Source organism: Amblyomma americanum, chromosome 6, assembly GCF_052857255.1.
Source record: "Amblyomma americanum isolate KBUSLIRL-KWMA chromosome 6, ASM5285725v1, whole genome shotgun sequence".
Lineage (NCBI taxonomy): Eukaryota > Metazoa > Arthropoda > Arachnida > Ixodida > Ixodidae > Amblyomma > Amblyomma americanum.
Window position 1 is genome coordinate 142866560 of NC_135502.1, and position 19346 is coordinate 142885905.

The following is a 19346-nucleotide window of genomic DNA, read 5'->3' on the forward strand; positions in this document are numbered from 1 at the left end:
TCACTTTATCAAGTCACAACTAGCGTTTACCTTACCCGATATTCTCCGATCACCCAGAGGAGTCATCACAGCCTTAATGTTAAGCCATGCTTTGCCCGTACTAATAATTTCAAACACAGCTTTTCTCCTGGTACCGTTGAACGTTGGAACTTATTTCCTGGCATAACGCGGTCTCTTCCATTGAAGCCACTTTAAACAGCGATCGATGCCACATGACGTTTCCTTTTGTGTTGTGTTCATTGTGCATTGTATCAATTTATTAGTTACAGCCTATCACATTGTTCGCACTATGTATTCAAACATGTTAGGTGCAATCTTTTGTATGTGTGTGCGTGCGTGCGTTTTTGTTGTATGTTGCCGTTTTCACACGAACTGTTAACCCCACTCCTGCAATAGCCCCAAATAAAGGTTGCACTATGTAAAAATAAATAAATTTCTACAGCTTGTTGCAGTGTGTCCTCTATCTGACCGTTGCTGCCAATTTTCGTTCATAAAGTGATATCATCTGCATAGAATATGAGTCGCAGCCCCGGGAGGGCAGCTAATTTAGGAGGAATTTAGATTAGGTAGCGTTTTCAGTTTGCCTAGATATGCATGTTGAGATGCTTTCACCACACATTTTACCTCAGGATTCCAATGAATTAAGTTGTACTCACAGTGAGAAAAGTGCTGTTGCACAAGAGCACTGCGGACTGCACTGCCATCCTCGTTTCCACAGTTTGGCACAGCCGCAACTTCTGGTGGCACCTGGCACGCTTCGTCATAGTGGCATGCATACTTTTTAGCCACATTGTGCAGCACACAGCACGCCACAATGATGGCAGGGCATCAGTCTGGAGCCATCCGCAGCTCTGCATGCAGGCAGTGGAATCTTCTTTTCAGCTGCCCTATGGTCCTGTAACAGAAGATTGCGGCAGTGCTCTTGTACCACCGCTAATTGAGCGACGTGTCCTGAGACGCTACATAAATCTGGCTACTACGGTCATTGAATGGAAGCCCTATGAAGGACATCAAGTGCAATTATCTGTTGTGCAGATCGAGGTATACCGAGTTTTATTTTTCCTTGTTTATATCATGGCAGAAAATGAGGGCACTCTGAGAGGTCTGGTGACTGATTGGGCAGGCTCGTGCAGAATCACGACAGAGAGCCCGAGGATGGAACAGGCAAAAAATGATGGGTCGGTACTCATCCTCTTGTTCACCTGTCCCATCCTTTGTGTTGGTTGCCATGAGTTCGAATGAGGACAACACTGGAATGAACACATACAGCAAGTAGGAGGAACACAGCCTTAGTGCTGACTGCACAGTTTTCATGTTCATGAAAAGATGTACTAATGTGAAGCCATTGTGAATGCTTCGGGCTATAACCTCACGCCGTACTTTACTGATTCATGTTTTATCATGCGCAATTATAATGTCATGTGAATCAACAAATGACTAAACAAAAGCTTTAAAAATGTGGTAGTACAGTTACACCAATTCGAAAGTCGCCACTTGCTTGCACTGTGACAAAATGATGAATGTCAACCACTGTACATAAACAGCAGAAAAATAACTTGGGAGGTAACTGAAGGCTATGAGCAATTGAACTGTACAAATGACTTTGTGCGGACATTTTTTCTGGCGAATCTTCCAACGCACTCATACCATTGCATGATTTTAACATAACGATATAATCATAAAATGCCTAGCAACGTCTCGGCACGGGCTTCTCATTACTTCACTTCTGGGCACGGTGCACTGGGAAAGGCAAAACCGACAGTCAAGACTTTCTCGTATGCTGACTGCGCGTTGACGAACCTTTCCACCACTGCCCTCGTAATGCCGTGCGCTGCATTGTAGCGCCTCTTCCCAGGAGTGTCTGGCGTCCGGAATGGGGCCATCAGCCATGGCTTGCACGGGTACCCGCTGTCTCCCAACAGCAGGCCGGTGTACAATCCCCTGTCAAAGCGTTCGGCAAGGGTGCGTTCCACCTGCCCACTTGGCGATGACGTCGAGGACCCGGCAGTTAGCGTCGACTACGAGCTGAACGTTGATGGAGTGGTAAAAATGCCTGTTGACGTAGGCCTCCTCGTTCAGCCCGGGTGCCTGGATCCTCACGTGCGTGCCGTCTATTGCGCCCACCACGCAGGGGAAGCCGCCCAGAGCGTAGAAGCTGCCCTGCAGCTCAGCCAGTTCGTTCGCCGAGGGCCAGCTGGAAAATACAGAACACAAGTAACTGTTGTTCCATATCGATGTCATGCGGGATCACACTGTCACACTTGAGGGCACTTCCGAGCCTTCCTACACAAAAACTTCTAGCTCTAGCGCACAAATCCCACGGCACCGCAGGCGAAAAGTAAAGGGCCTGTCACACTAGGCCAACAGTCGGCCGACTCGGTCTGCCAAAACCATGTCGTCGTGATGTCTGGCTCTATGTCACACTGCGCCGACGAAAACAGTCGGCCGACTGTCGGCGTCGGCGCCATGTCTCCCACAAGACGGCAGTTGGCCGATGGTCCGCCAACTCCCATGTCACACTAGCGAGACAGCGTGCGAGACCTCCCGCCGACTTCGCCCTTTCTCGTTCTCAATCTTTTGTCATTTCCTGCTATGCGAAATTCATGGGCCGGGACGCTTCATTTTTAACTCTTTTAAATAAATCCCACCATAGTAAAACAAACTCTTTAACAATCGTGATTATGAGCCTAGGTTGAGGGCAGCCCAGTACTGAGCGGCACTTATTTCTGGGTCAGAAAAGCATGGCTTGAAAAATCAATTCAGTCGCTCGCGGTAATAAACAGGACGGGAGAGATTATTTAAGGCGAAAATAATAAAAAGAAAAAAAAAACTCCGGGCACGCGGATTCGAACTAGGAACCTCTGGAATGCGAAGCTACTGCCATTCCCACGACGCCATGGAGAACAGAGTTGTTTTCTTCCTTCAGAGGTGCTGATAAGAAGCACTCCGCAGTGTTAAGTAAAGCAGGCGACCCATGTGCGAAAACTCGGCCGGCGCGATGCACCGGTCGCTGCTTGCTTGCGCATTGCAGCCCCACTGCAAGCAGGGACACACGGAGCAGCAAGCATCGTTGCGCCGCTCGACTCAAGCACTCGAGCTCAAAGTGTACGCTTTGCCACCCGCAGCGGTCTGATTACTGCGTGTTGAAGTTCGCACCAGAAAAGACAAAATAGCCATATTATCAGAAAGACCGCCTGCTATACACGAGCAGCGACAAAGCATGCTTGCGCTACTAGCGAGCTTTCGGCAACGGCACCGCCCGCGGTCCCGCCAGGCGACGAACTGTGCTGCTGCCTGGCGCAGCGGACGCCGCTTCGCAAGTAGCCTGCGCTATATCTCTTAATATCGCTTGGCTGTTAACACTAGTATAATCGCACCATGAACTAATATTATGGTCAATTTCCGCGACACCTTCGGCTGCGGAGCTAGCGGACCGCTGCGGGCGACAGGCGATCCGGACCACAACGGCGGGCCAGCGGCAGCTTGCGGGGCGATTCTGGCGAGAAATTTTGCTCTTATCAAAGTTGTTGCTTTTACCAGCAACTCGGTGTTGATCAACGATCCTCAGGAATGATACATTTGTCACATTGTTCAGTCTCAGCGTTTATTGCTTACGTCAAAAACAATCTTAAGCTGATTTTTATTACGGCGGCGGACGGGATCCATGCTGGCCTGCCGGCGAGCAGGCTCGGTTTACTTCACGTTCGCACAAGAAAAAAAAAAAACGAAACAACCATGCTATCGGAAAGGCCGCATGCTATATTCGAGCAACGACACCATGCCTGCGCAACAGCCGCGCTTTCGGCAACGACGACGCCTGCGGGAGCGCCAGGGCGACGAACTGCGCTGCTTCCCGGCTGCCGTACTCGTCACTAAGCCTAGCTGGTTTCGCATCGATGCCGCAGCTCAGGCAGCTTTGGAACTAGCCAGCGCAGTAATAAAGGAACTCCTCTAGTCACACCAACCTGTCCCATAATAAAATAAAGTTATGCTCGATTTCCGCGATGGCTTCAGCAGCGGATCTAGCAGACGTCAGGCGAGCCGCACGAAGCAGCAGCAGCAGCAGCAGCAGCAGGCAGCTATAGGATGAAATTTGCTTGTATCGTAGTTATCACTTCAACCAGCACCTTGGCATTGGCCAACGATCCTCAGTAATGATACCTTTTTGGACATTCGTCTATCCCAGAGCTTGTTATGAACATAAACAAACAGAACTATAGCGAAATCGTGTTCGTGTCTCGTGAATGTTTTTGCTCAGCGACCGATCTCGCGACGACACGGTTGGCAGACCGGTTTTGTCGGCGTCGCCGGCGTCAAAGCATGTCACACTACGAAGACATCTGGTCGTCGGACTGAGTTGGTGTCGTTGTCGGCCTAGTGTGACAGCTTGGTCTGTCACACTAAAGGTCGGCCGACAGGGTTGGCCGATCTTTGGTGTCTTTGTCGGGTCGGCGTCGGCGGCGTGTCGGGCTAGTGTGACAGGGCCCTAACCCACCGCTGGGAACACGATAAACTGCGCAGTTGCTGCCCAAAACGCGATTTTCGCACCTCCGTCTTGCGATCGCAACGTTAACAATTTTATGCAGCGCGCAATAATGCTCTGTGCACGTGGTCATGTTACATCGTTTCTTTACACTGTGCGCTGCTTGTTTTCTTGCAACCAAAAGCGATAACTGCTATCGAGCGTTTCTTCCGTACTTTTCCGTGCCGCAATTTCCTTGCGAAAGCGCCTGCATAGAGGCGCCTGCCTGGCCAGGAAGCAGAGGCAGCCGCTGCACACGGCCTCGTAGAAGCAGGCTGCAGGGAGCCGAAACGCCCGCAATAAAACTAGAAAAAAATCGCGAAGGGTTAAAGCGAGGCTTACCGTATCCAAGCGGCGCTGTGGTGGACGAGGGCAAGAGCAACTCGCCGAACGGTGCGGCTGGCAGTCGACTCGTGCACGTTGAGCGTATCTCCGGCCGTGATCAGAAAGCCGCCGGTGGCGAAGAACTTCAGCGCGACCGACACTTGCTGCTCAACACTCAAAGCGTAGCTCCGGCAGGTTGGATGCTCGAGGTCGTCGCGCAGCAGCTCGGCGAGGTACGCGATGCCAGCGCGGCCAAACCGAAATCTCCTGCGAAGCTCGCCCTCGTCGAATATTTCGAAAATGTTGGTCCGGTCCCGGAACACACGTTCACGACGCAACAGGCGCTCGGCGAGCATCTCGGGGCGGACCAAACGCAAGACAGACATGTTGGATATGGCTGGAGAAGATTGAGACTAGACTGCTCGACTGCAGCTTGGGTTCCAGCCTTTTTCCAAACTTCATTCTAGTCTACTTCCAGTCTACTTTTTTTTCGTGCAAGCGACTTGTCGGCTAGGGAAGATTAAGCCTCCAATGAGTTACGATTTAGCATGAAGACTAGATTAAGCCTGGACTAAAAAGTTTTGTGCAAGTGGCCCCTGTTCGTCTCTGCGGCGAGACGCGCTTTGTGACGTCATGCGCCTCTTCAGAGAACCGCCAAGGTGAAATCGCAAGTTCGCGGCCAATAAAGCTTTCGATTTAAAAATAGAAACATCCCCTTACGCTCCCTGGTTTCGCTGACTGTTGGCTTGTCAACGTGAGATCGCTTAGCGCTCACTGCTGATACATCTCGCGAGACCCATGAATCAAATGCGCACCCATTCTGTGCCTCTTCAATACGGGGATGAATCCAAGCGAGCCGCTCGAGATAAACTATTTCGAGTACTGAGGCTGCGGAAGCGGCGAACTACCTTCACAATGGAGTCATCGTAACAGAGGTAGAACTTACGCAAATAGTTCACTACCTCGACGAAGTGGGCGCGATCCGCCTTCCATCAAGCGTGATTACCGTCCCGACATTCAGTTCTCCACAGGTGACAATGAACCAAGCGGCGGCAATCGTGATTCACGAAAGCCCACTCAGAATCAACAACGAGTCAAAGCTATTGGTACGAGACTTCAATCGAGATCTCAAGAATGATAGGGTTTTTGACGACAAATCCCAGAACACCTTAGATTTTGTCCTGGCCACCGCACAAGGTTCCACATCTGTACGCCAAATTACTTGCATTGATCTGGCCTTGCAAAAAATTTTGGGCATAAGACGTCAGTTACGTCCGTTCTCACTTCTCCGATGACAAGGTGATGTTGGTCGCATTGAGTTCAAATCTACCGCAAAAATTTTCTCTAGGACACCCTTCCCATTAACGAAACATCATCAAGGGCACAAGGTACAGAAGTGGCAAATTGAAATTGCAAACTAGGTTAAAAAAAAACGATTGGAAACCCGATGATTCTAAATAGTCGAGGGCGCAAGCGACATTCTTCTGGCATGGGTGGAACTGGGACCACCACAAATTGGCGACCAAGAGAGACGACCATGCAGGACGATAGGCTACAAAAGCCGCTATGAAAGCGAAAGAGTATTCCGTGCCACATCTACACCTAAACGATCTAAAAGCGAAAATACTAAAACAACAGAAATCCTAACCCGGTAACACAGATTCCACGGATCTCATTGCATAATCGGCCATCACGTTTTTATTTGAATTTTTCACATTGTAAAAGCCGCTAGAGAAGAAAGAGGGGCGTGTTAAGAAAAAATTCTACTTACAATTAGGATAGACTGTATCGCAAAATTTGAGCTCAGCTCTTCACACGCAACCTGTCACGGTTGGCCAGTGATGTGTTACCACCCTCTGGGATCGTCCTGTGGTAGCTATGTTCCGGTTGTCAATTTCTGCGCTCTCGCCGTGGTAGGTGGAGCTTCGTTCTGCCACGGTTGTCAGGTTGCATGTTACGCCGACTACGCCCATCACGCCGACGAAGGCGGCTACGACGCACAAGCCACGAACGGGAGCCTAAGCGCACCACCTAGAAGAAGGTGCGTTTACTGTGGAGACCTGAACGGCGCCATGAAGGGCGGTGCACTTAGCGCAAAAAGGTTGACAAAGGAAGGGAAACAGGTAAATATCACTTTAAAGCTTATTCATGACGTAAGGTCGAAGCCGCGGGTGAGTGAATTGTTCGGGATATAAAATCCTGCCATACGTGTGTTTCTATGACCTTGTCGATGGCATACGAGATTTTTGAGCGCTGGTTTTTAAGCCTAAACATTATTGAGTCCTAGACAGGGTGTTTCAGCTAAGATTTTACACAATTTTTAAAAAAAAGTGTTTTTCAAGTAAGTATAGGGATTTTTTCGGCATAACATTCTCAGCGCTGTAGTACACCAGAATACACCTAAGATGTGCTAACTAGCAGCACGCTTAACTGATACCGAATAGATAACTTTTTACTTTTGCCATTAGGCTCCTTAATTGTTGAGAGGCGTGCACCCCAATGTAAGTAATAGACATATCAGTTTTTAAAACTTCGAAAACGCGGGTACCATCGTCGCTGTGGACCAAGAAATTTTGGCTAAATCGCGCCAAAATACATGCGCTTTCGACAAGCTCACAGGCAAAGCAACCTGTCTAGTGCATGTAATTCGTCGAAATATCCAACTACTGCTTGGCTACATCCTCGAGGGTAATGGAATTTTAAAAATTCTAATAACTGATATGGATATTACTTACCGTAGACTACACATCTCTCAATAATTATTGAGCCTTACAGTAATAGCTAAAAATTTTACCAGTCAGTATCAGTTAAGCAAGCTGCTAGTTAGCACATCTTAGCTGTATTCTGAAAACCTACAGCGCTGACAATGTTCTGCCTAAAAGCGCTCATCTAGTTCGAAAAGCCAATTTTTAAAAATTGTGCAAAGTCTTAGGTGAAACGCCCTGTATAACTGACACTTTGCTTGCAACGTTGTGCTGACCAAAGGATCATTTTAACGCCTTTTTTAAGGCATTAAAATGATCTTTTCTTTGTTAAAATGATCTTTTTTTTTAAATAGAGCTGTTTTTAAAGCTCTATTTCTATTCGGTTTGATTCAAAGAACTAGGCAGGCTGGAATGTTGCAGCGGCAATGCATGGAAACGCCAACCCAGAGTACGAATGACGACAACAGCGCCTATTCTGGGGATACGAATAAATATTTTAAAAAATCCCCTAACGCTTGCCATAGTAGTAACGCCATTTTCAGCTACAACTGGATTGGTGAGGAGAGCTGATTGCACACAGAGTGTTCAGTAACTACAGGGAGGGGCGTATACGTGCGTCGTTTTTGTGCTGGTAAATTCGTGAAAGCTTTCTATAATTTCTCTAGTTGAGAACGTTGGTGTAGCGAGAGGCAGTAATCAGCCAAGGAATGGGGTGGGGCATTGAGAATGGTAGCATGTGCAGGGGGTTGCGGACATCGACACCGACGACGGTGACGATGACGCCGTGAATGGCTATGCAATGTCAGTGCACGTTAAGGAAGCCCAGGTGGTCGAAATTCCCGTTGCCCTTCACCCCGGCGTCCCTCTTAACCTGGGTCGCTTTGGGACGTTAAACAACAATAAACTGAACTAAACAGCTATTAATGAAAAATAAGGCGCGTCATACATTGCTTAATATGCCGTAAACTACAGTTATCTTATATTTGTGAGAACCGCCCCAAGCCTGCATTTGAACAAGGCATACGCCCCAAATCCACCATAATTATCACTATCATGACTACGCTCCCTGTACGACAAAGACCTGTCCCACATCTATCTAACTCTGCCCCGTGCCAGCCGCGACTAGCTTATCCCAGCAAAGTTCATTATCAAGGCCGCCGACCTAACTTTCAGCCGTCCCCTGCTACGCTTGCCTTCTATTGGAGTCCAGTCCAAGAGACGAGAAGGCAAGCGTAGCAGGGCGTGGCTGAAAGTTACGTGGGCAATAAATGAATGCATTCCAGTAATTGCTGGCTGCTACCTTTCTGGCTTAGGCTTTAAAATGTGAACTTCTCATTATATTTGTTTGTTTTTTTCTCGTCCGTAAACAGAGTTCTGGCGAGGGCACAAATTCATGGCTTCAAACTTCGGAAATTTCGACTGCTTGCAGTTTACACACAAAAAAAAAACGAAACAAGTGTCGCGAAAGCTTGTTGTTTCCCTGGCAAGTTCACCTTTTCTGCAATTTCACTGTTTTGAGAACTGCCTTTCTGACGTGTAAGTCTGCCTCCATTTCGATATTGGTAATTAACTAAAAATTTTATACACTTGACTGTTAGCCAAAGTTTTTACACAGTTTACATTTTTTTAGTTTTTTATTTCATATTTCTAACTTTATATTACCATAGAGGCTCTCTTTTCCACTTCGTCAATAAGTGTGAATAACGTTAAAGGGAGGACACAAGGAAAGGGCGAGGATATTGGCGTCGAACGGATTCAAGCTGTGTTTACAGGATAGCTGATCGAGTGGCTTTCATGTGAAAGCGAATGATTTCCGAAGCACGACTGGGTCGCGCGCGCTTCCGCCACGAAGGCGAAGCCCACCTAGAGCGGCGTGCTCGGTATCGAGAAGTCATAGAAACGTCATATTTAGATGCACGCATGTGCATTGAACTATTTTTGGGTTATAACTAGGAAGTGAAATAAAATCGAGAAAATAAATACGTAATAACCTTCCGCAGACGACTCACAAACGCAAGAGCTTGACTCCTTGTGTTTAGGTTAATCTCTTTATTACTTCAGTTTATTAAAAAAAGACGCGGTTCTCTTTTCACCCAAGCAAAACATGCCCATTGGCTTTTCATGCACAAGTTACATAGGAGAAAGTATATTACGTCCAATGCAAAGGGTGTTTACACGACGGAAGTCCTCTTGGTATCGGTGACTGTTGCCTTCCGTACTGTAAGTCATAACGAGCATCTCTTTCCATTCCCTTTTATGCAAAATGTGTTTGTGGGGCGATCCGCGGAGTTTGCCATTTTTCACAGTGAAGAAAAACCCCTTAACAAATAAACAAAAACAAGCTGAACTCGAGAAATTTTGACACAGATTTCTCGTACTTTTGTTATTTCGTCATCACCAGCCTGACTCCGCCAACTGTTGGGCAAAGGCCTCTCCCAATGTCTCTCGAATTAACCCTGTCCTTTGCCAGCTGCGCAAACCCTATCCCCGCAAACTTCCTAATCTCATCGGCCCACCTAACTTTCTTCCACTCTCTGCTACGCTTGCCTTCTCCTGAAATCCATTTCGTTACCCTTAAGGATAAGCGGTTATCTGTCAGTTATCAGTTATATATTATTTATTAAGCACAATTTATTACTAGGGCCACAAAATTCAGTTTCTGTAGTACATTCCATACTGTTTTTTTTCGTACTTTCATAAGATAATTCCTGAACAATTGCACTTAATTTTTTCAAGCTAATGTATTTAGACATTAGCGCTTCCAAGTACTCAGGAATGCCGCTGCACTTTTAAAGGTTCAAAATTAAAGAGACAAAACAATAAAACAGGCGAGGACACCCGAACCAGTTCATTATTCATCCTTGGCGGCTCATTGCATTTTGCGGTCACAAGATACGGTGCTGATTGTTCCTCTAAACATACCTGCCACTTGAGCTGAAAAGATGGCTTGGTATAGTATCGTGTGGTATGGTATAGTATTTTATGGTATGGTATAGTATGTTATGGTATGGTGTGGTATGGTATGGTATGGTTCGTTATTGTATTAACGTCTGTAAGTGACACGTTAGCTGTGAGGGGCGTTGTAGAGGAGGGCTCCGGATTTATTTAGGCCACGTGGGAATCCTTAACGTGAGCTCAAAACCCACAACACTCTGGCGAATTTGTATTCCCCACCATGCGAATGCGTCGCCGCGTTAGGGATTCGATCTCGCGACCCTGCGATCCGGAGCCGAACACGAAATATAGTGCGCCACGGGGTCGGTTGGGTCTGAAAAAGAGCCTTACAGCCTTTCACAATATGCGGCAACTCGCTGTGATGTTTTATATATTACAAGTTTAAAGACAGATGGGGATGTACAATGGTAGTGGCATATGTTAGCGGCCACTAATTGTATTTGGAGGACTTTTCAGTGTAGTAGCTCAGTGATATGTGCATGATCACCTAAATATAGAGATGCTATAGGGTGGTTATAGCTGTGGAAAACTGTTTAGGTAAAATAATATCAAGCACAAATAAATTGTTTATGGTTTATGGAGGTTTAATACCCCTGTCACACGGGCACCACAAAGGCCTTTCAGAATCAGGTCCTTATATACAAAGGCGTAAGAAGTGCAGCTACACGGCACAAGTGTTGCGCATTTGCCGCTGACGGCCTTGGAGGCGAAGGCACCCGTCAGAAATGGGACGTTCCTTGTGTGTGCTACGAGGTTCCGCGTTCGACGGCGCGGCGTAGACGGAGACCCAGATGACAGCGGCATCATCAATTACCCAGCCATGCTCTTTGAGAGTGACGACCAGAACGAAGGGGTGTAAGCCCAACCGGACCCAACCGGACCCCCCGCCGCCGCCGCGGGGAAACGAGCTTTATCCTCCCCAATTGCCGTGGCGGTTCCAGGGGAGGCCTCCCGAGCACATCCCAGGACAAGGGACCACTTTCCCGGCCGGTGACCCGCGGGAACTGTCAGCGGGCCAGAGCGCGCCTTACCACAGCCGACGCTATGCGCTACCTCGAAGACAACCTTCTTTCCCTCGGACTCAACACGTCAGGGGGGCGAGACCATAAGTGCGGTGGTATGTTTGTGCGCCCAAGTGAAAGCCCTAGCCCCCCCCCTCCTTCCCCTCCGGCGTGGGCGTCCTCACCCTAGGGAGTGTGGGGAGAAGAGGATATAAAAATCGACAAGCAGTACGGAAGAGCACGCTCAGGACGACATCGTTCGCCAAGAGGGCCTTCAGCGCCGAAGCCCGACGGCGTGCAGCTTCTGCCAGCAACCGCTAGAGCCCAACTCCGGAGCCACTCCATCGCCCCCATGAAGTCGTCGGCACGTAAGCTCGGACGCCCCAGCCTCTGAATCTTAATCATGTATAATTATTGAATATATCTGTTTGTTTAAACTGAGCCATACGGTGTCTCTTTGCCTCTCCGTCCCGTGTGGACCTGCGCATTATGGGGGTCATCACACTGGTGTCAGAAGTGGGGTCTCAAAAGCAAATGTCCTCTGAATGCTGTGATATTCATGACTTCAAAATTGTAATCAAAAGGGAATCACGGGACTGATTGTGGGACTTTTACCCCCATTTGAGAGGCTTGAGGCACTGGAGCGCTTGAGAAAAAAAAATGTCTGTATCTGAGGGAGCTCCCACTCCACAGCCGTCGCTCGGAGCAAGCATGCTGGCATTAGGAAGCGTCATTCCGACGTTTACGGAAGATAAGACAGGGGTTCCAATCTGCGATTTCTTTTCCATGCTAGAAGAGATTGGGAAAATGGGGGGATGGTCCGATGCTCAAATGCTGGGAATGGCGAGGTGTAAGATGGCAGGAGCTGCTCATGATTTTGCTTGGCGAGACGAAAAAGTAAAATCCACAAAATCATTTGCGGAACTTAAGAAGCTCGCGTTTGAGCATTTCGACACTGAACAACGTCACGTGCGGGTACAGAGGTTCCGTGACGCCGGACAGATGGTAGGGGAGGACGTGCGAACGTTTGCGTCGCGGCTTCAGCGCTTAGCGCGCGATACGTTACGCAGGGAGGAGGAAGGAGACCAGCTAAAGAAGAAATACGCGGAGGATATACTTAAAGAGGAAATGACCGCTTTGTTCGTGGCTGGTCTGCAAGACCCCGTGCGCCGGTTCGTGCTCTCGCGCAAGCCGAGCAATTTCGACCAAGCCGTGGAGGCCGCATTGGATGAGGAACGAAATGAGGCGTTAACGACAGCCGCAGCGAGAGTACGCGTCATAGAGAGAGCGGTGCTCAACCCTGAGGTTGCTCTCTTGACAGAGCGGTTAGATCGCTTAGAACAGCTGCTATCTCAGCAGGTGGAACGCCAGGTTGAAGCGCGCGCTCAACAGCGCCCATTCGCTGGAAACCGGAGACCGCCACAAAGCTACAGGCGCGGTATGCGAGATTTTGAAGAAATCGTACGCTTCGCTTGCCAGGGTCGCGGACACATAGCCAGGTTCTGCCAAAACGTGCGCCGTGGGGAGCCACAAAGAGAAGCAGGCGAGACACGCCCTAAGCAAGCCTACAGCGGGGCTCCAGATACCGAGACAAAAAACTAGATAGTCCTCCCCAGCCTGAGGAGCGTGGGGAGGGAGCAGTGGATGATGAGGTGGTGGTAGTTTGTGTGGCCGACGAGGCATGCCCTGTTGTGCGTTGCAAGTTAAATGGATGTTGCATGGAATTGTTGATAGATACGGGGTCAAAGGTGACATTGCTTAAGGAGAGCAGTTTTAACACACTTCGAAGGAAGGGGGACCGCGAAGTGTTGGAAGCGTCTGGTGGTATGGCAACCAAATTTGTAGGCAAGGCATAACGGGGGATCCTCTTGGCATAAGTGGACTCTACCGGTTACGCTTCTCTCTCGGCGGAATTGCATTGGAGCACCCCTGCTACGTATGCCCGGACACGGTGTCTCTGCCAAACGGAGTGTCAGGTATATTAGGGCAGGATTTTTTGAGAAAAGGGAAGGTAGTAGTCTCATTCTCTGTGGAAGAGGTTAATGCGGGCGGCTCAAAAGTTCCGTTTTTGAATAGGAGAGGGGCTGAGATTCGCATTACCGATATTGACACCCGCCAAACAGTGGGATCATTGGAGAAGGTATATTCGCGGGTTGCCATCAGGCTGGTCGATGAGGCGGTCGTCCTTCCTTGGTCGGAGCACATTTTGTACGCGTTTGTGCCTTCATATGTAGAGAGCGGCGCCGTGGGAGTGCTTGAGCCGGTCGACTCTCTCAGCAATGGCCTGAAGGCAGCCGCGTGCCACGTGACAGTTAATGACGCCCACAGAGTGCCCCTACGGGTGGTTAACCATAGCCAGCAGCCACTGAGCCTTCCCAAGAACAAAACATTGGATTTCTTCACCTCTGCGATAGAGAAACGTGAGCCCACCGATACGGTACTCGCAACTGTAGAGCATGCTAGTCCTTTGGCTGCTCCAAAGGTGTCGTTCGATCTTTCTCACGTAAAACCCAGGGAGAGGGAGGCTCTGGCTGGTTTGCTGAACGACTACTCGGAGGTATTCGCCGCGTCCAACCTGGATTTGGGCTGCTGTGGCGTTATAAAGCACAGGACAGAAACCGGCACTTCATCGCCCGTTTACCGGCGTGCGTACAGGATTCCTTACTCCCAACGTGAGGAGATGGAGCGGCAGGTGCATGACCTGATTGATCGCGGCATTGTCGAACACTCAAAGTCACCCTGGGGAGCACCAGCACTATTGGTGGAAAAGCCAGATGGCTCGTATCGATTGGTAGTGGACTACCGCAAACTAAATGCCGTAACTCGCATCGATCCATACCCCATCCCCAATATACAGGAGACGCTTTCTCAGCTGGGCTCTGCCAGGTACTTCACGGTAGTGGACATGGCGGCGGGATTCTGGCAGATTGCAATGGATCTGGCAGATGCCGAGAAAACGGCATTCAACACGCCCTCAGGGCACTATGAATGGAAAAGAATGCCGATGGGTCTGGCCAACAGCCCTGCTGTCTGGCAGAGAACCGCTGATGTTATCCTGGCAGGTCTTCTGGGGAGGCTGTGCTTCGTGTATATGGATGACATAATCATATACAGTGACAGTTTTGAGAACCATTTGCGCGATATTGAGCAGGTTTTGGTGCGACTAAGAGGAGCGGGTCTCAAGCTGAAGCCCTTTTAGTGCCAATTCCTCAAAAACGAGGTGAAATACCTCGGGCACGTTGTTTCAGCTGACGGCGTGCGACCGGACCCTGAGAAACTAAGGTGTGTCTCGGATTTTCCATCCCCGACTAGCGTCCGCCAGGTCCGGCAGTTTCTCGGCCTGATCGGTTACTACCGAAGGCACATAGAGGAGTTCGCCAAGCTCGCTAAGCCGCTCACCGCCTTAACAGCCAAAAATGTCGCCTTTCGCTGGGACGAAAACGCGGAGGATGCTTTTGGGGCTCTGAAAGGAAAGCTAATGAGTGCACCGCTGTTGCGCCACCCGGATTTTAATTTGCCCTTCGTTATGGCCACAGATCCGTCAAAGTTCGCAGTTGGTGCCGTGCTATCTCAGGTTATCGAGGGCAAAGAACATCCCGTTGCTTTTGCTAGCCGACAGCTGAGCCCCACAGAGCAAAAGTACGGAGCTACGGAAAGGGAGTGCCTCGCCGTTGTCTGGGCAGTAAAGCACTTCAGATGCTACCTTTACGGCCGCAAATTCAAGCTAGTCACAGACTGCCATCCTCTGAAATGGGTGATGAGTGTCAGGGACCCTAGCTCGCGACTCGCTAGATGGAGTCTACACCTGCAGGAATACTGCTTTGAAGTTGAGCACAAGTCAGGAAAGACACATCTGAATGCTGATGCACTCAGCCGCACAGCTGCCGTGGCAGCTATAGATGAGTTTGTCCCCGTAGTCGACCCCGCCGAATTACGCACAGAGCAGTGCAAAGATCCTGACCTGAAGCGAATAATCGAAAGCTTAGAGGGCGCACCGTCTCACCCCGAACAGCTAGGTTATTTCATTGGCAAAGACGGCACCCTGTGTCGGCGCACGAGGCCAACCAGGAAAGGGAGACCAGAGAAAACCGCTTGGGAGAGAGTCGTCATACCTCGGTCGTGGACAGAAAGGGTTCTTCGCGCGTTTCACGATGCGCCATGCGCCGGTCATTTTGGCGTAGCGAAGACACGCAGGCGTGTGGAGCGTTTGTACTTTTGGAGTGGCATGCGACAGGATGTTAGAGACTACTGTGCGAAGTGTCATTCCTGTCTCGAAAGAAAAACACCCAAGGGACGAAGACCAGCTCCAATTCAGCCGTTCCCTGAGGTTTCGGCTCCCTTCGAGCGGACAGGCATGGACATAATGGGCCCATTGCCCACGACCACTTCCGGAAACAAGTACATTTTAGTATTTGTCGATCACCTTTCAAAATACGCGGAAGCGGTAGCACTCCCAGATCAGAAGGCAGACACGGTTGCAAGAGCATTTGTCGAACAGATCGTGCTCCGACATGGACCCCCGAGGCAACTCTTGACAGATCGGGGAACGAACTTCGTGTCGCAGCTAATGAGGAGAGTTTGCGAGCTGCTTAAGATCGCTAAGAAGCAGACAACACCGTACCATCCGGCTTGCAACGGCGCGGTGGAGCGACTGAACCAAACCGTGGCCGGGTTCCTGTCGCATTTTGTTTCGCGCGACCAGCGGGACTGGGACTTGTGGCTCCCGTATGCAATGTTTGCCTACAATTCCGCAGCACACGAGAGCACGGGCGAATCGCCATTCTTTCTTCTCTACGGCCGAGACCCGGACCAGCCTAGTGAAGTGCCAGAGGGCCCCCGTCGAGTCCCATACGCTTCACTGGACGACTATAAGGTTGAGCTAGAATCGCGCTTGCAAGTGGCGAGGGACATCACAAAGGAGGCCTTAAAGAAAGCGGCGAAGCGCAGCAAGGCGGTGCACGATCGCAGTGCTAGAGACGCGCCGTTTGATGTGGGGGACAGCGTGTACATTGAAAACTGCCAAAGGCAGATTGGGCTAGCTCGTAAGTTCCAGACGATGTGGAGAGGACCGTGCGAGGTTGTCGAGAAGCTTTCTCCGGTAAACTTCAGAGTCCGAGACGTGAACCGGCGCTTGATAAGGATACACGCAAATCGCCTCAAGTCGGCACCGGTTCAGTATTCACGAAATGAGGAAAGGGAAAGCGCGGATTTTGATGGGGACAGAAGTGAAGCGGAGCGCGCAGATAGTTCGCAAGAAACGCCCTCTCCTGCATTTGTTCGGCAGGCGCCAGAGGTGACGGCCGGAATGCTACCGGATTTACTTCATGCATTGCTAGAAGAAGAAGCGCGCGAGGTTGCCGCGCAGATAACGCCAGGAGAGGCTCCTGCCACGAGCCCTCGCGAGTCCCAAAGCAGACAAAGGGTCACAGACTTACTTAGTATGACTCATGAAGGCCGATATCCGCTGCGAAATCGGAAAGCTAAGTCGGACTAATGGCGTAAACAGAGCGGAGTTGTGAACTGGTTAGAACTGTGTAATGCCGCAGTTCATAACATTGCTATGTGCTTATGTGTTAAGTTATCGGAGTTGGTAGTTAAACCTTTCTGTCAATAAGTAACACCTTCACAGGAGAGCATGCGGAGCGCATGCAGAACCTGCCCTACTTCCTTTCGTTGTCTATATTTTTGTCTTTGCCGTGATCGTGCTAGAAGTGGGAGCTCCTTTGTAACTGTGGTAAATTTATTTCGTCCAGTTTGGACTAGAAAGGAGAGGCTTGGGTGCTGAGTTTCATGTTTATCTGTAAAAGAAGATCAGTGCTGCCCCTGGAGACGCCAGTTATGACAGCGGAGGCATATGGTGTTGTGCAGTGGTGTTGAGTCTAGCGAAAAGTGTTTTGTCGGACGCACTGTGCGAGGCGATTCAGAAAGACAAGGGGAGCTGCATGGACTCAAATGTTCGGAGAACATTCTTCTGGAGGGTGAGCGAGTGTGACGTTCCTTGTGTGTGCTACGAGGTTCCGCGTTCGACGGCGCGGCGTAGACGGAGACCCAGATGACAGCGGCATCATCAATTACCCAGCCATGCTCTTTGAGAGTGACGACCAGAACGAAGGGGTGTAAGCCCAACCGGACCCAACCGGACCCGCCGCCGCCGCCGCGGGGAAACGGGCTTTATCCTCCCCAATTGCCGTGGCGGTTCCAGGGGAGGCCTCCCGAGCACATCCTAGGACAAGGGACCACTTTCCCGGCCGGTGACCCGCGGGAACTGTCAGCGGGCCAGAGCGCGCCTTACCTTGAGGAGCGAGTGTCAGTTGATGGATGGAGAACGGAGGCCGGTGACCCGCGGGAACTGTCAGCGGGCCAGAGCGCGCCTTACCACAGCCGACGCTATGCGCTACCTCGAAGACAACCTTCTTTCCCTCGGACTCAACACGTCAGGGGGCGAGACCATAAGTGCGGTGGTATGTTTGTGCGCCCAAGTGAAAGCCCTAGCCCCCCTCCTTCCCCTCCGGCGTGGGCGTCCTCACCCTAGGGAGTGTGGGGAGAAGAGGATATAAAAATCGACAAGCAGTACGGAAGAGCACGCTCAGGACGACATCGTTCGCCAAGAGGGCCTTCAGCGCCGAAGCCCGACGGCGTGCAGCTTCTGCCAGCAACCGCTCGAGCCCAACTCCAGAGCCACTCCATCGCCCCCATGAAGTCGTCGGCACGTAAGCTCGGACGCCCCAGCCTCTGAATCTTAATCATGTATAATTATTGAATATATCTGTTTGTTTAAACTGAGCCATACGGTGTCTCTTTGCCTCTCCGTCCCGTGTGGACCTGCGCATTATGGGGGGTCATCACAGAAACCTTTGGAGCCCAAAGACGCGGCCTTCGGTAACCTGCGATCGCAGTGCCACCCAAAGTCAAAAAGTAAAAGCACTACAAAATAGATGTAGCCAACAAGGTTTGAAAACGGCATTTAAAAATACGAAAGGTCTGTCTTGCTTTGCTTTTTGTACGGGTGCTTCTATTTTATACCCAGATTTCAAGGCAGTAAAAGTTTTGCAGCAACACCGAGTGCCCCTGGTGGCCAAGGCAATACACAAAACCTGCTGCTGCTGATGAGAGTAGCTGTTGCAGTTTTTTTAAGGAAGCAATCAGAATAAAAAATTGTCTGAGCTCAACGAATGAACAGAGTACGCCACTTTAATTTTAAAACTCTCACTTCAGCCGCCTCGAGCACAGCAGCGAGTGCGAAGCCTCAACGACTGTTTCACCTTTGGGCTGCACCATGTAGCTGCGTCGCTGCTCCTTTAAGCTTTCGTTCCTTTCGTGAAGAAAAGTGCCTTTGCTGGAAAGGACTTCGAAGAATGCCGTGTGACAGGGGTACGAGGTCCTGAAGAGACTCAGGCTATGAGAGACACCGTAGTGAAGGGCTCTGGAAATTTCTACCACCTGGGGTTCTTTCACGTGCGCTGACATCGCACAGTGCACGGGCCTCTAGAATTTCACCTCTATCGAAATTCGGCTGCCGCGGCGTGAATAGAATCCGCGTATTTCGGATCAGCAGCCGAGCACCATGACAACTGTGCCGCCGCAGAGCAAGGCACAAATTAAATACCTGCGATCAATCCAAAAAGCCATATTTGGCTTGTGAGTGTGGCGGTTCCGATTGCCCCAGCATGCAAAATATATGTTGCTGTTTATAAGCTGTTCCTAAAACATTTCACCCCTCCTTCCCCATGCTATACTATCTACACTATATTTTCCGTCCGATCAACCGAGACTATAATTTTAAGACGGACCCCTGCACCTCTCACATTTGGCGTGTTATGAGTCCGTTCCAGTGAGCGC